General features: G+C 36.4%; 1 protein-coding gene across 1 annotated transcript in view; it reads right to left on the bottom strand.

Moving 5' to 3' along the window:
- Positions 1-17,267, bottom strand: part of ARAP2 (ArfGAP with RhoGAP domain, ankyrin repeat and PH domain 2) — a 271,525-nt gene that overhangs the window by 231,983 nt on the left and 22,275 nt on the right. Inside the window, exons 4-6 of the mRNA XM_071432570.1 lie at positions 10,745-10,842; positions 9,299-9,381; positions 4,823-4,939 (exon numbers count right to left, since the gene is read on the bottom strand). The gene's annotated coding sequence lies outside the window, so the exon portion shown is untranslated. The remainder of the gene's footprint in view (positions 1-4,822; positions 4,940-9,298; positions 9,382-10,744; positions 10,843-17,267) is intronic.

Raw genomic sequence — 17,267 nt, 5'->3', positions numbered from 1 at the left:
AGTATTCAAGTCAGACTGCCCTCAACAAATGGAAAAGTTTATCATTATCAAATAGAAAGTATTATATTCAGAAAGTACGTCAGTGAGAAACAGTGGTGTGACACTGTAACTTTACAATATAAGGTCTCATTAATGCAATTTCTCTCAATCTGTGCATAATTACATCTTTCACTTGTTTGTGTGATGTTGAGCTTTTAGACCCAGCTTTTGCTTTTTTTAGCTTTGATCTCAAAACATTATTTCTGTGCTTCAGTTTGATTTTTGTCATTTTTATTACCAGTCTATCCAAAGAGAGCATTCACATTTTTCTGACCAACAACTTAAAAGGGAACCCATTAGTGGGATGTTGAATTTGTACTTTTTGTTCTGGTGGAAAGGAGAGTTATAAAATATCACCCTTATATTTTAGTTTTATCCTTTAGCAACAACAACACTTCTACTTTTGAAAGTTCAATAAGTGAAAATGGGGGGAAAAAAGGTTTTCAAATTATAAGATATGGTTTTCTTGATACGGAATATTGAAAAAATCTCAGTTTTTCTGTCAGATAATCACCTAACACTTTAAATTCTTTCTCTGTCCTCCCCTTTTATTCTTCATCCACCTATCTTTTTATCACTTCAAAGATGAATTTAAAACTCCTGAAAGACTGTGAAATATGTAACACCATCAGAAGCTTTTATACCACATACCACTGTTGTTTTGTGATACCTCTAACATTTGTGGAAGTAATCATGAATCTCTTCCTACCATCTACACTTGAACGTCTCACCTTGACAGAGACCGCTCTAATCACCCAGGCTGTCAAAGGGGGCATATCAAAGTGTTTTAACAAAAAATGAAGAAAAAAAATAGAAGGTTAATGAGTTGTGATTATCAGTCCCTCTTCAAAGCTTTTGTATTTTAATTAATGGCTCAGTAGTAGATCAAATGCAAATGCCCCCTCGCCTCCCCCCCAATAAATTACGGAAATATCTTGCAAGGCCTGAACCCTACATTCTTTATCATCATGTGTACATTTTCAGCACGTTGTCTTACACTTTCTCTTGGCATGATGAATGTTTCAGCATTTGATAGAAAATGTCACTGTGTCAATGAAAGAGCTGGATCTGAGTCCCCATCAGAAAAAGAAATTTAGTCTTCTATACCTTTCTCACACTTGATAAGAAATAAGATAGCCATTCTCCTGTGGCTGTGCTTTGTGGGACTACCACCTGCTGGGCCCTATGCAGAAAATGTTTTGGTTTTTATCTCAGGTCAGGTTAGCTGTGAAACAGATGTTTAACTCAGACAGAGTTGTTTATTGATGTGTCCAAAAAAAAATCCACCTAAATTCTGCGTTGAAACTCTTACCTGTGCACTGCCTAGCAAATAACTGGAAAGAGAAGCCCTCAGGACCACAGTTTTGGATACAGACATTAAAATAACTATTGATGGAGAAGCCACTTGGAACCACTTAGCCACTATAGAAACTGGGTTTTAAAACCAGCTCTTATTGCATATGTCTTGCAATATAAAATATGTATCTGACAGCTGTGAAAACTATGACTTTCATGTCTGCATTTTCTAATTTTTTCCATAATTCAGCTTATGTGGAATAGCCAAAAACAAGCCTGAGTCACTGTATGGCATTGATACTCTTTAGCCAAAGGAAACTGTTTTGGCTCAGCTACTGAAAATGTTGCCTAGGAGTCATAGGCATTTTTTTAAATTCATGATTAATAAAGACCACCTTGTGCACACACCAGAGTTAAATCTCCAGATGGGAAGGATGAAGGCTTTACTAATTAGGTAGGTCTGCTCTCGTATCAGTCCATCACTTGGCAGATGTACAATGATCTACTCTAAGCTATTCTGTGGTTTCTCAGCTCCTGCAGAATTTGTTTCTGCCGTTGGTTATTTCCCAGACTCTCCTCATTATTTTACCTGGTGGATCCAGGATCATTTTCAGGCTCTATCCTCTGAGACAATCACCACACAGATTAATTACATTGATCTGTCACCTCAGACCTGGACAACTTAAGATGATGATTCTGTCTTTAGTCCTAAATCAAAAAAGTATCTTGCAATTTATGTAACAAATATCAATTACATAAACCTCATTATTGCATACATCAGACTAATTTAATCCTGTGCTAATGTAATCAATCAGTTCACCTTCAGATCAAGAAACTTACTATCACTAATACTTGACTTTAGATAGATTAAAAAAAATCCATCTTTATGTTGTTAAAAATGAAACAACAATTTCTCTTTTTAGTTCAACAGAAATATTTTGTGTTGTTTGGCAGCAGTCCTGTTAAATAAAGCCTGCATTTAGTTCTCATATATCTGTAATTTTCAATATCTGTAACTAATATTTATTGAATCAACAAATGAGATTTTAGTCCTACTACTTTAGTCCTTGGATTATTAAAGGAGGAAAAATTGTGCAGTATTTATACTGTTCTGTCTTTATACTTTTTTAAAAGTTTAAAATTAATATCTTAAAAAGAAGTAAAACAATAAAAGTGCTATTTTTTGTTTTCCTCTTTGTATTTTTCCATTAAAAAATAAAAATATTTTAGAACTTCTAGCACCTCATAAACAGTTAAACTAACCTTACCAGATACTATTCCATAGAGTATATATCTCTTGTTAGCAAATTAAATTTTTAACTTAGAAAACAGTAATGCCTGGAAGCACCAAGACTTGTGTTGCAGTTAGAACAAAACTGGATACAGCAGTAGCCCTTACAGCTATGCCAGCATTTGCCAGAAATGTACCACACAATAGTACCTGACATACTGGAGCTCACCCTGTGTAAATCAAACAGAGTGAGATGCTGAGTGCCACTCTTATAAGGCCTTGGAAAATATTTGCTTTCATTGCTCTAAGTGTACTCATAAATACAAACACACTCTGGCTCTGAATTTTCTGCTAAAATATTCTCAAAAATTGGATTCTAAAGAATACCATCTTGGTTGCACAAATCCCTATTCACTTGAAATAGACTTGTTTACAACCATTATGTCTTCTTCTATGTTTCATAAAGGCAGAAATGGATGTTGACTAGGAAGAATTTCAGTAGCTAAGTTCAGTCCTCAACAAACAACTGATTTCTACAAAATGAACCTATTTGGGTATCCTACAGAGCTGTATGTATTTTTATTTCAATGTTCTTTCATTACTTTTTGTTTCAGATGGGTTTTTTGGTATTGTCTTCTCTTCAGTTACAATGAAGTTCATAGATATAACATGGGGTAAAGCACCTCTGGTGACAGATGGCTGATTAAAATCATGGACAGAGATTAAGCAAGAAAAAAGTTGCAGGGCTGAAAGAGGCAATTAAAATGGCAGCTTGCTCAAGAAAGCAGAAGAGAGGTCATTTTTGCCCTTAAGAAATGCATTAAACCATGCTACAGTGGTCAGGATTACCAACTGCTCAATGGTTAGTGACAGAAAATCCTCCCTTTATGTCAGTATTTTTCAACAAAATCAGTTCTCAAATTTGATTCCAGTTATGTGCTGTTCTTTTTCCAAACTTAGAGGAGTAGCTCAGCCAGCTCTTCCAGAAAGGCCACACAAGTCTTAGAGTCTTTGTTGCAGTTCAAGTGATCCATTTTAAGTTCAGGAAGCACCATTATTTCCACTTTTAAGGTGGTGTGTCTTCCATTTCATGGATCTTTTAAACTTAAATAGTTCACCCTTTTATTTGCTTGTTGCTCTGTTTCTGGGCTCAGGTGCAGCCAATTGACATGACTTTTTTCAAATGTGTTTCCAGTTAGAGTACAGAAATTGCTCTCTAGTGTGCTTTACCATCAATCTTTATCCAAAATATTGATTGGATAAAAGACTGCCGAAAGATGCGTGTGAACACAGAGTAATTCAAATATGGTCAAATAAAACTTCTTCTTTACCTCAAAAAACAAGGAATAGGGAGTGAAGGAAGGCTGTGAAAAAGGGGTCAAATTCAGCTCCTAAGCAGAAAGCAGAATTTATTTTTCAAAAATATCTAACATTTAAACAGGCATGACACCTTCCCTACAGCTCCTCAATTTAAAGTACCATTCCCTAACAATTCTCAGTGCTACACTATTGTAGCATAGCAATACACACTTAAGTGCAAAATGCTTTCAGTCACCCTTTTACCACCAAAAAAAGATCAAGACAGAGTACAAATAAGACAGACCTACTTATACTCTTACCATTTGTTGCTGTGGGTTTATGTAAAGCCCTCTCTTGTGAGGAATTAAAAGATAAAAATTAGGGCACCCCTTAAAAACAGATTAAGGACAATAGAAGCTGATTATCTAAATGAAAACATGCAAAGCTAGATGAATTCTCACATCTGATACAGGTATGGATCAAGCTAACAGGTTTTTGGGAAAGAAACAGCACCAGCTCAAGTTACATCATTTATTTATAAAATCTGTTGCCATTCTTCCAACACATCATTATTAACATGCTATCATTTGAAATTTAGTACGGGAAAAAAGCAGCCCTGTACTTCAGAAGTGAAATCATGGAGCCTGTGTAGAACACCAGCTAACTGTTATAATTAACAGCACAATTAATAGCAATCTGTGCACAATGTAGGCTAGCTGTCAAGATACACACAGCACCAGGGTTTGAATTGATCCTGGTACCAGCAGAAAGACTGGTTCACCAGAAATATGAAAATTTTAAGTCAGATTTTTTTAACCTGAGTTATTATAGAGCGTCCGTAAAAAATCAGGTTCAAGATCACTTGCCTGATATTTCCCTGCCCAGAACTGGTGCTGATAAAACACATCACCCTAAAGCAGCACATGTGGGAGGGCAAATGGAAAGCTGCAGACCCACCTCCTTTTTTGGACATGGAGAACAGTGCTGAGGGTGTGCCCACTGAATCAGCAGGGAAAACAACACAGTTTGAAACACTTCCTCAGTGTTCAGCCTTCCTTTATTGCCTCTTGCTCCCTGGAATAAACCAGATGAACATCGAGCAGGTGCCCATGCATCAGGTCTGTGTCTTTCAAGTCTCTACATTTTTACTGTGTTTTAGAGCACTTCAAATAAAATCCAATGGATTTTAGAAAACTTTAAGTATTACTGCCTTTGAAGCAATAAGCAATATTCAATCACCATGGAAACACAGCTGCTGGGAGTTTATCTAAAATGCCCACAAAGGTAACTGCAAGGAAGGAACACACTGTTTCATTGTAGCATAGGTCATGTAAAGGTCCATTTAAATAGGTAAACTCATGTAAAAAATTCCATTACAACTTTCAGTTTTATTTGCACAGTTAGCCCCCTCAAGGTGCTACAGAAAAACCAAATTATCCAAGGATGCTCCCTTCATGTAAACAGCCAGATGTTTGCTTGATGACCAAAAAGTAGCCTGGCCACACAAGAAATAGACGTTTTGGAGCATGGTTTACTTATGCATATCCTAGTACACAAATTTATATTAAAAACAATATTTTAAGTAGAACTGCACAGAAATTACTTAGCTCTGACCCATGACTGATGAAGGGAACAAATGACAGTGGAAGGCAGAGAGAAGTGTTTTGTACAAAAATTATAAAAGTTAGGAAAACAAAGAGAATGATACAAAGTTACAGAGGGTGGTGAAGGAAATTAGTCAAAAATCTAACAACCATTTGGTGGATTTTGATCTAAATTCAAAATTCCTTTTTGGAAACTTTAATGTTATCAGAAATAACATACTAGTAAAAATAAGACATAAATTCAGATTCTATTTGTTGTCTTTCTCTTCAGAGGCAGGATACAGCACAGACATTATGTTGTAAAGATTTCTTGCAGAAAACTGCTAAATTTAAATTATCCAGTGTAATGGATTCCTTATTTGTCCCAAACTAAATGCTGGTATATCTATTAATTGTTCAGCATCTTTATGGCACATAGATTGCTCTCTGTCAATGACTCCTTCATTTGCAGTTGCTGAGCTGCATCAAGCATTCATATTTCATGCTCAACTTTTTTCCACCATCATTTTTTTATGTGGTTAAATGTAATACATAATTTGTTTAAATGGTAAAGATTTTTTTTCTTCAATAAAAGTCTTTCTGAAGAGGACTCAAGAAATTAAGAATTTTTAAGAATTCTACTTTAATTTTTTTTTCTCTGTGCAAATTTTTGAAAAGTTATGAATGTACAATGTGGACCTTTCTTGAGTTTAAATCAACATTTTAAAATTAAAAAAATTAATTTTTTCCCTACTTTTTTGTATTTCTGGCTACTTAAATTATTATTCATTTTTCACCTTCTAATCATATGATATTTATAAATTCTGCAAATTGCTGAGCAACTTCTGCGAGATAAATTATGTTTCATTCCTTTTTTACTTATGGAGTATGTGATATCCATTAAGTCACTCAATGTTTCATTCAATTAAGTTAGAGTAAATAGACATGAACTTTTTAAAGCAATGTCTAATCTTCTGACCTCCATTACAGTTATTGCTTTGGCAAACACACTAAAGGCTGCATTCATAACGTGTATTCTCTATCTTGCCATTAATTTTTAGTAGTGTCCCAAGTGCATGAATTAGCAAACCTAGAGCTCCAAAGTGTGATTGATTAAGCTTCATGATAGATGGTTTTAATGCATTTTGCTTTAATACTTGGGTTTAAATTATGGCAAAGCCATCAAGGTGATTATTTTAGGTGTGGCAGCTTCTAATAAATGTACTTAGCATAATTGATTGTCTGTGTGACTCAGCTAATTCATGAATTGATTATGAAATGCTAAAACAGCAATGCAATGTTTTTAAAAGGAATTACTTTTGCTCTTTCCTTTCTACAGATTTTACTTTATGTAAGTGAAGTATTGGTCCCTTCTTGGCTGGCACGCATAATGCAGATCAGCATGGCAAATGGAAGGCAGAGTCTGATTCTGCCACCTTGCCCTTCCTGGGATCATACTCACCTCCCAGGCAATCTCTACCAGTAGCTGTGAGTACTAACATCAGACAACATGCCTCAGGTTACTCACTGGACAACAAAAGAATGACATTGTACTTTGTTTAGAAACACAAGGTGAGAAAAAACTTGCAGAGCCTTTCCTGCAATTCCCTTCAAAAAACAACTAATAGAGGAGACTATAAAATCCCTGAAGCAGAAGACTTGATTTATAGACTGTGAAGCAGATAACACATTTTTATCAGTTTATCAATAATAAATAAAATTTGTGACCTCACTCAGGGTCATAGTTACTGTAACTCGTGCACTGTGCTGTTCCTGAAGATTTCAGCCTGTGGAAGGAGGAGTTAATGAACAAGGGCAGCCCATGGGAACGACTCACACTGAAGAAGTTGGGAAGGACCCCACACTGGGGCAAGGGAAGGACTTTTCTTCATGAATGGGAAGGAGCAGCAAAAAAACCATGTGATGAACTGACCATAACCCCCATTCCCCATCTCCCCAGGTTAATGATGGAGAGGAGGCAGAGAACTGGCAATAAAATTAAGCCCAGGAAAGAGGGAAATAGAGGGAGCAAGGTGTTCTAGGAGTTCTTTTACTTCTCATAATCCTGCTCTGATTTTGATTGGTGATAAATTCAACTGATTTCCCTAAGTTGTCTGTTTTGCCCATTGGTGGGCAAAACATTATTTTATTTATTCCTCCCTGCCCTTATCTCAACCCATGACCCTTTCATTGTATTTTCTGTCTGCTGCCCAGATGAGGAGGGAAGTGATAAATGCTTTGGTGCATACCAGTCACTCAGTCATGGTCAAACCACAACAACACCTAAGAACAGCAATGTATGTGAGTTCTGAGATGGATGGAAGGGAGAGAGATCCCCTTGGATGCATGCAAAGAAGGTTTGGGGAGTAAAGAAAATAACAGAAGTGAGAAACCCGTGAGGTGATGTTGTGTGCATTCTAAAAGCAAAGAAAGGAAATTGTTTATTTAGCAGTCAGTGGAAATTCAAGGTTTAACGAGGTGCTTTATATAGTCATTAGCATTTTTCCAACAGAATTAGCAAGGCACTAAAAGAACAGGGAATTGCCATAGCAAAAGTGGTACTACAAGCCTCATGAGTAAGGTAGAAATCAGTTTTTCATGGGGGGGAAAAAGGGGACACAAATATGTTCATTATTCTGTACTGTGAGGATGTGAGGATGGTAAAGCACTGGAACAGGTTGGATGGGGCTTGAGTAACCTGGTCTAATGGAAGGTATCACTGCACACAACAGGGGGGCTGTAACTAGATAATCTTTAAGGTCCCTCCAAATCCAATTCTTCAGTTCTGTAAATACATTATCTTTATACTACATATAAGATATTATCAAATTATTATTATTGTTGTTATTTTTATTATTGATATTGCTCCATTCAGCTATAATATTATATTTATAATGTAATAGAATAGATTATATTTGCTTCTAAATATTTATAATATTTGATTCTATAACTCTGAATAACCATTTGTTTCTTTCAATTAATTTTAAAACACTTTTTAAAAATTTTGATTTTGATAAACAGTTTTTCTGATGTTTTCTTTGTTCAGACTTAGATTCGTTTTCACTCACAATGCTCCTGTTTCTTTTCCATCCTCAAGGTCTGTATGACAGCCTTGGACTTCAGTGAAGAATTTTTCATTTACTTCTGTAAGGAATTAGGGAATAGAAAGATTTATAAAGGAATGAATATGATTTTCCTTCTTCCTACCATCATGAGTCCCCTGAGAAAGAGCACTGTATCATAAAAATATAAAAGTGCACCTAATATTTCCTAACTATTTTCAGTACTTGACAGAAAAAGATAAAATTGTCTGTAGGGAAATACATAAAAATAGTGTGAAGCTTCAGACTCATAAATGTATTTACTTGGTAAGCCTCTGCTTGTTATTTTATTACTTGGAGTAGAAAGTGTTCCTGTTTTATAGCTCTATTGAAGTTTCAGAAATTTAAACAAATTGTATTTTTTCCCTTCTATGACTATATAATTCATCAAGCCAGGGTCTTGCTCAGTTTATTACATTATTTTTCCATGCATGAAAATCCATTTGCTGCCCTGGTTCTTATTGAAAACGGTAATTTCCTGGGTGGATGCACATCTGTTATCATTTCAGAGTCCAGTGTGATGAGCCTGAGTGCAAAACCTCTTCTCAATGACACTAGAGCAATGGTAATACTCTGTTTGTTTATAGTTTACTCAAACAAACCCAAGAAAATAAAAATAAAATAAATAAAACTTTTTCAACACTGGAAGATATTGAAAAAGTTCTGCTCTTTTCACATTGCTAGGTTTCTTTTCTAAGTCATGGAATCATAAGACTACAAATGAATCAATTAGTCAGGTACATACACACCTCACAGCAGTAGAATACACCAACAGAATAATGGAGGCTCAATCAATCATAATTTTGCTGTTGACATCATGGGCAGAAATTCCCTAGAAGCAGGGAGAAAACAAAAAAAAGAATACAAAACTTTTTTTCATATTAAAAATTTGTGTCTGTGCATGAGTGTTAGGTGTGCATTAGGAATAAAATAGAAAAAAACTTTTCAAAAAATTATACCTTTAATGAAACATTTTGTTTAAGCAACTTTCAGAGCAGAAATCATAGAATCACAGAATATCCTGTGTTGGAAGGGACCCAACAAGGATCATCGAGTCCAACTCCTGGCTCTTCAGGACACCCCCAGGACTCACACCACATCCCTGAAAGTGCTGTATAACACTCCTTGAACTCTGTCAGGCTCAGTGCCATCACCACTTCTGTAAGGAACCTGATGCAGTGCTCAGCCACCCTCATGGTGAAAAACCTTTTCCTAATATCCAACCTAAACCTCCCGACACAACTCCAGGCCGTTCCCTCAGGTCCTGTCTCTGGTCACTACACAGAAGAGATCAGTGTCTGCCTCCTCCTCCTCCCCTCATGAGGAGGCTGTAGCCTGCAGTGAGATCTCCCTCAGTGTCCTCCTCTCCAGGCTGAACAGACCGAGTGACCCCAGCCACGCCTCACATGGCTTCCCCCCCACACCTTTCATCATCCTTCTGTGCTTTGGACATTCTCCAATAGCTTGATATCCTTCTTAAATTGTGGTGCCCAAAAATGAACACAGATATCTATTAAAAAATGTTTATTATTTCTGAAAAATATTTCTAAAAAATGTTTATTATGTTTATATATATATATATATATATAAATGTTATATATATATATATATATAAAATAGCATATATAATATATATATGTTATTATGTTAATTATTTCTAAGAAATGTTTATTATTTCTGAAGTCAAGAAAGCTTCCAGATGAAGGAAAAGTAATGCATTTTCATGTATAGCACTGCATGAAGTGGTAATCCAATTTATATTATGCTCACACAGACTTTATTATTTAGTGAGAAGTAACACATTCAAAAGCAGAGTGACCTTCAATAACATTTGGGGATGTTTTTCAAGGAGAACACTGACACTAAAAAGGATTTTCATTTTGTTGTATTTCCTTCCATTCTTTCAGAAAGTCAGAATAACAGGAAAGACACTTCAAGAGCTTTGTACACTTTCTGTACAAAGCCACATTTTGGGCAGAATTTGGTGCTCACAAGTATGTAACAAGTCATGGTGATGAATGAAAATGTCTAGAAAACAGAAGGTTAACTATCTCAGTGCACAATCTTGCAGCCCTGCAGTTGCTTTCAGCTACCCAACAATTAGTCTTAATAAGACAGCAAGCATTCCATGGGGAAATAAAGACAAGAATAATTGACAGCATGCACCTGCTTCTCTATGGAAGAGGAACTCCTACCTGTATCAAGGAGAAAGATTGCGAGCTGGACTACTGTGTCCCCAGAGTGCAAATGAGCAACTTACATTTTGTCTTTGATATTGGGTAGTAGAAATTCCCTGTATGAATAAAGAATACATTTTTAATTACTGAAAACATTTTTTGCACTAGTCTAAAAACATTAGCTTGCTAACAAGTACAGTTTCATCAATAGTTTAAAACTAGAACATATTCTAGTCCTGATCTTAAAAAAGTCAGTTTTTTTTCAGATGGCAAACTTGTCCTGTATGATAACAGTGGTTTTCCTCGTGCAGCAGAAGTATAGGGAATTCATAAAGAACTTGCTTATTTTATGCTATATAAAGAAATTATGAATGACCTTTCCTAAATTTGCAAGCCAACTGCACCATAGGAAATCACAAAACATCAAGATGTTACAGGGAACGTAGTGCTAACATGATGCAGAGTGCTCTGTGCATCTGGTTTGATCAAGGCTAGTATCTGAAAAGTTACTTCCAGCACATATTTTCTATTCTATTTTTGAGATGCACCTATATTTTCAGACCAGCTTACTCATAAAAAAACCCTACCAAGAGAATCAACATACCTCTTACATCTTCTGACATGGATTTCAATTATACTAGAAAATTAAATTCTTCAAAACAGTGTTTCCAAGATAGAATATTATCTACTATTCAACACATGGAAACACACAACTTTGATCTTTATATGTTCTCTGGTTGAAATGTTAACCTTATAAGTAGCCAGATCAAAAATGGCTCTTTTATTGGTGTGTGTTCTCTCAATACACTTGCAATTGCTTCCAATCTCACTCTGAAAATCTGTAACACTTTCTACCAAAACAGATTTATTCTGGCCATTTTATGATAATAATTTTATTGGTCTTACTGTAGCTAGAAAAGCATAAAATTTAGCGCAGCAGCTTTTCTCCTGTGTTTCAACACCTTGTCACTTCTATCAAGTAAAGTACAGATGACAATAGTGTCACTAGACTTTACTGAAAGATTAATGGACCCATCTGTCAGTATATTTTTTTCCTAGTCACATGCTAGCTTGAGTCCTGCAATCTACAAAGCATCTCAATACACTGAAGTTTATATCCACTGTAGATCAAAGGGAAAGGAAAGAATCCTAAGAAAAAGAGTCCTGCCATCAAGCAACCAATACTTGTAAAAAACTAAAAGTTTTTAAAAATAAGTAATTTCCTGTATTATTTACTAAATCCAGAGGAAAATAGTAGAAAAAAAAATCTAAGTTAAAACATAGTGTTAAGACTATTTCCTTCTGGGATGTGTGACTTGCAGAAATAGACTTTTGGAAAGAGAGAGCAGAAACTATAAAAGCTGATGCCCTCCTTTAGATTGAGAAAGCTGAGGTCCTACAGCTTCTCAGAGCCTCACACCCCACCCCATGGACAGACAGCTGAGACCTGCTCTGTTCCATTCTTTGGGGGCCAGAGGAAGCAGGAGGACCAAGAACATTTTAGCAATCAGCTTCTTCAAACAAACCTGAGGCAGCAAACAGTGAAGTACTTTCTCTGGTTCCTTGTGACTGTTCAGAGATTACCCTGCCGATCCTAAAAGTCAGTGAGAAAGTCAGTGAGAACTGGGACCCTAATTTCCACTTTTTCTCACCAAAAGCTCACTGTCTTGAACCACACTGTGCCATTTTTATACCAAAATAAAAAAAAAATAGGTCCTTTGCTACACATATTTAAATTCCACAGAATTTTAAGACAAAAATAGACCAAAATAGTGAGAAAATCATATTGAATGATTATCAAAGTGCTGTTTCAGAAAGTCAGAATAACAGGATTTTTCTGAAGTCTAATTCTATCTTTCCAAAGTCTGATCCCATTTATTTTCTAGTGGAAATATTATTAAATTTCCATATATTCAACATAATACTATGATATATTAGATATTGAGTTTAAGCTGAGAGAGCATGAATATTGTAATTATGTCAAAGCAAGGTTCATAACTCAAAGAAATATTGTACTATTTCAATGCACAATCACAATGATAATAATAAACCTGAAGTTCAAAGAACTTGAATGTGTGAACACTCTAGTCTAATCCTGTATGATATTCATGTTACAAATAAGTACACTATGCAATTAATGAGGTATACATTTTAATGTGCAAGCTCTGATCAGACAAAATTATTTTTAAAATCATTTCATTAAGGAGGAGGGGAAAATAGTTTAAATTTTCCCTTATAATATACATGCTACACTTTGACTGTCACATCTTTAATCTCCAGTATCTCCTCAGGCCAAGTAATTTACGATTAAGAAGGCCCAGCAGAGCTCTTGCTGAATCAGCAGGTACATTGGCCAGCTCCTGACACGAGGCTCACAGCTCCTCCCAGCCAAAGAATCACATGCAAGCTGCCTCCTGAGAGAGGTCAAGGGCTGACTGAATCACCTGCTGTGCCTCAAAAAGCCTCAAGGAAATACTATACAGCACAGCTGAGACAAGGGGAAATATATCTATCGTCCCAGTGTTCATTTTAGGCTATTCATTTACCAACTCTACCTCCAAATACTTTCATTTGCTGCCAGTGGGGAGTGGTGGGGTTCCCAGAGATGTACTGGACTTGTCAGTCCAGCTGCAGCTCCAACAGGCTGCCTCAAGGAGCTTCTCCCTCTTCACTGACAGTGGGGGGAAATGACACAACCCAACCTCCTCCCAAGCTTAGGTGCCTACCACAGACATTCCTCAAAACCATAACAATGAAAAGTTAAACTACTTTGGTCTCTTCTATCTGTAGATCTATTTCAATCTTACTGTTGGTGAACTCTCTCCCTTCCTTCCAAAGTTCTACTGGCAACTTCTTTATTGTCCAAACAGTATTTTATCTGATAAATTTTTGATACCTGTGCAGCCATTTTTCAACTTACACTTTTATGAACTGAAAAAACTCAAGGCTCAAGAAAGCTTGAGTTTTTTCATCATCATGCTTATTATACAAGTTTAAACATCAAAGGGATATCATCACAAATGCTTAATTTTGATCATGTATTCTTGGGTGTGGTTTTCTCTCTCACTCAACTGTTTAGCATCAAAAGTACAGTGGTTTTGTAAGTTGAGAATCTATTTCCATTGCACTTCAGATAATGTAAGGTACAGAATGGAGTCCTAGCAAACTAATTGCAGTTTAGACAATGAACAGTTTTCAGTGAGGTACTGTGTCATTAAAGAAATTTAATTGCTTGGAATACACTGATTTTATGCATTACTACCCAGATTCTCATATTCTGCTGGAATAGTTCAGGCAGGCAAAAAAGTTCATAATTTAAAAGATTTTTCATTGTTATTTTGTACCATTTAATGTAATTTCGGGACTATGTGTGCTCATTTATGCCTGTATAACATAATGCCTTTGGGTGTTTATTAACACTGTCTTTGACAGTAATTCCCAGGATGATTATTTTGATACTGCTGGCACTTATCATTTGTCATGGAACTAGTGCAGTAGTTCACCTCCAAGAGGAGTCCCCCCCTACATTTCACAGACATCAAACATCTTTTCAATATCTCACATTAAAATCTCATCACGAATACTGTAAAACCAGTTCAGAGTCTTCCAGTCAATATGTTATGAAACCCCAGAACACCAAGTTTGTTCATTATGTAATATATTACTATGGAAGAAGTGAGAATTGTTGAGAACAAATTGGATCACATGTTGTTTCTCTGCTCTGTGGGGATTCTCTCGGGGTTCATAACTAGATAGCTACAGAAAGCAGCAATCCCAGAGATCATACTGGAGAACATAATTTTCCTTAATTATTCCTTAACTAGCCTGCCCAGGCTGATCTTGAGGTGAGGGCAGTAGACTCCCACAGGCTGATATTTAAGTAGTAATTTTACTTGCTTTCAATTTTACTTTTGTCCTGCTGGCACTAATAAGTAAAGTTTATTATTCATAAAGTGCATTTATATTTTGTACTAGCACACAACAAGGCCCTTTTAGACTGTACTGACATGGACTGGAATTCACATATATTCCCTTTAAGTTGATATTTCCAGGAAGCAGCAAGTAATAACTCAAAAAAAAAAAAAAAAATTGAAAAAGCTTAAGGGAGTATTTCAAACATGCCTATCTATTGTTCTGGGAAAAATTTTGGTCCAGCCATGAAAGAGCCTAAGTGTTCACTTATCAAACCAACAGCAACACCAACTTTCCTAGTGGGGTGCAAAAAAACCCATAATAGCTTTTCAAACTAATAAAATACGTAAGTATAAGCTTTCAAGCTTACAGTTCAGCAAATGAATCAGCACTTGGAAGAAATGGTAAAAAGAAAACAAGATCAAAATAATTTTTATTACTGAATTAATTTTTTTATGAGGCAATTTTATCACCTAGGAAGTGTTTTGAATATCAAAATCTATTAAGCAAGGACCTTGGCAGTCTACAGGTGGTTCCTGTGAAATGGAAAAGTTATTTAAGGCTTATAAATTAAATATGGGACTGCTTTTGTTTGCTCTGATGATGCTGTTCTCTTCAGTGATTTTGAATGAGGCTGAAACATAGACCATTCTTTTGATGCAACAGCAACATCTAATTTCAAAACGTCCATTATACCAAACCAAGGGCAGAATAATTCACTTGTATGCTAAACACATGTCAAGAAACATGCCACAAACAGCTTTTAGACAGGTAACAATGGAAAACACTTTTATTTCCCTGCAGTTCATCTGCCTCCTCTTTTTGCCCATGAACTTAAAGTTTTGAAACCATAAGCTAATGAAAATTAGCTTAGAAATTCATTTTTTGGGCACTTTTGGTAAAAGACTAAGAAAACTTTCATTTGTATGTAGTTCAGTGTAATTGGAAAATAGTTTTACTTACCCTGGTACTACCATGAAGGTAATTTTCTCAAGTTTGGATCCTATATGGCAGCATTTTAATAGTTAATTATTAATAATTTAACAGCAAGTCCCACTAAAGATGGAGCCCTGTGATAGACAGTCTCAATTCAACACACACTAAACAAGCTCTGTTTCTCAGCTCTGAGTGCCACATCCAGCAGGGGATTTACTGTGCCATGCTGCAGACACATGGTTTGCTCCATGGGAAGTCATCGCTCCTCCCGAGTACTGCAGTACCTGCCATCTCTAATCCAGCACTAATTCACAGGGCTAAGGCAGGGGTAATTCCAGAGGCCCTCAGCAAGCACAGTGGCCAGCACAGGGCCAATTCAGCCTGGCTGGCACAGTCCTTGCATCCTGGATTAAATCCTCTCTTTTTCAAAGCTGCTCTGATAGGTTCAACTCCGTAAAAGTTACCTCTGATTTAAATAAAACAGTTATAAAGCACTTTGTCAAAAGCACATAGGAACAGAAAGTATGAGTTCAGAGGACAGCTGAAGAGATGACTCATCTGGATGTTTATAAAACATGGAGACAAGTGTTTAAAGCAGAGCCTATGAGACAGGCAAAGGCAGAAGCTGCTCTGGCACCATGTCAAAATACAACCCAGGCTACACACACCTGGTTTTGGTGTGGTGGGCTATACTGAGTATTCTATTGCATCAGAAGAATTAAATGCATTGCAGAAGGATTGCCCAGAGTACAGCAGCTTCAGAATTACAGTAACCACACAAAACTAGTCTGAACAAACAAATTCAAAACTGCCACCAAAAAAAAGTCCAGAAAACATCATCACCCCATTCTTTTTATCCTTTTCTGTTGTGTTTTGGTCTTCATGTCCTTCTCCATTAACAGACCTTGTCTGGAAGATCAGAATATACATAAATCAAGATGTTCTGCTGAGAGTAATCTCTAGGTGCATGAAGCCTGTTAGATTTTCTTCATGTGCCCAATATGAGGTAAAATGAATCACAATCTGCACAGGACTCACTCTTGTCTCTAACACAAGGAGACACAAGGCCTTCAGGGCAGGAGTGTTTTCTAATTTGTTTTGCCATTTCCAGCCCCCCAAACCAGATAGCACTTGGTTTGAGAACCCAATAAGCTGAGCACCCCCCTGTGCCCTCCCCCAGACAGGGGAAACCAGCAAACAACACACAGAATGCCATGGATCTCCTTAACCTGTGAGTAACCAAACAAAGCACCTGCTCCCTCCACAGAGCCTTCTACCAGGGAATCTCACTCAATATTTAGGATACTCGTAAGCACTCTCTGCATTTTCTTTTCCTGAAGGACCCTGGAATAATATTAATGTGCTCATTATGAGTTACTACTACTTTAAAGTGAACTTAATTTGAGGCAATATTCTCTCTTTCATCAGGACTACTTTTCTCATGAGAAGTGTGCTTGAATAGGCTTGTTAATATTAAAGTTATCTCATGCTTCAGGTGGAAACAGTACCCAAAGTCATAATTTTGCAATTACCTAGCCAGGATTTGGAGTAGATGAGGATATAAAAAAAAGTGCTCCTTGGTTAATTCATAAACAAAGTTGGATAACTGAAGAGAAGTTGACATTAAACAAAGCAACCTTCAGGGAACATCCTGGGCTCTTGCTGCTCTACTGGGAAACATTCTGCAGGACTC

The sequence above is a fragment of the Agelaius tricolor genome, unplaced genomic scaffold, assembly GCF_023055355.1.
Source record: "Agelaius tricolor isolate 1412-34295 unplaced genomic scaffold, bAgeTri1.0.p SCAF_8, whole genome shotgun sequence".
Classification (NCBI taxonomy): domain Eukaryota; kingdom Metazoa; phylum Chordata; class Aves; order Passeriformes; family Icteridae; genus Agelaius; species Agelaius tricolor.
The sequence above is the reverse complement of the archived record's forward strand: the minus strand, read 5'-3'. Positions and strand labels throughout refer to the sequence as shown.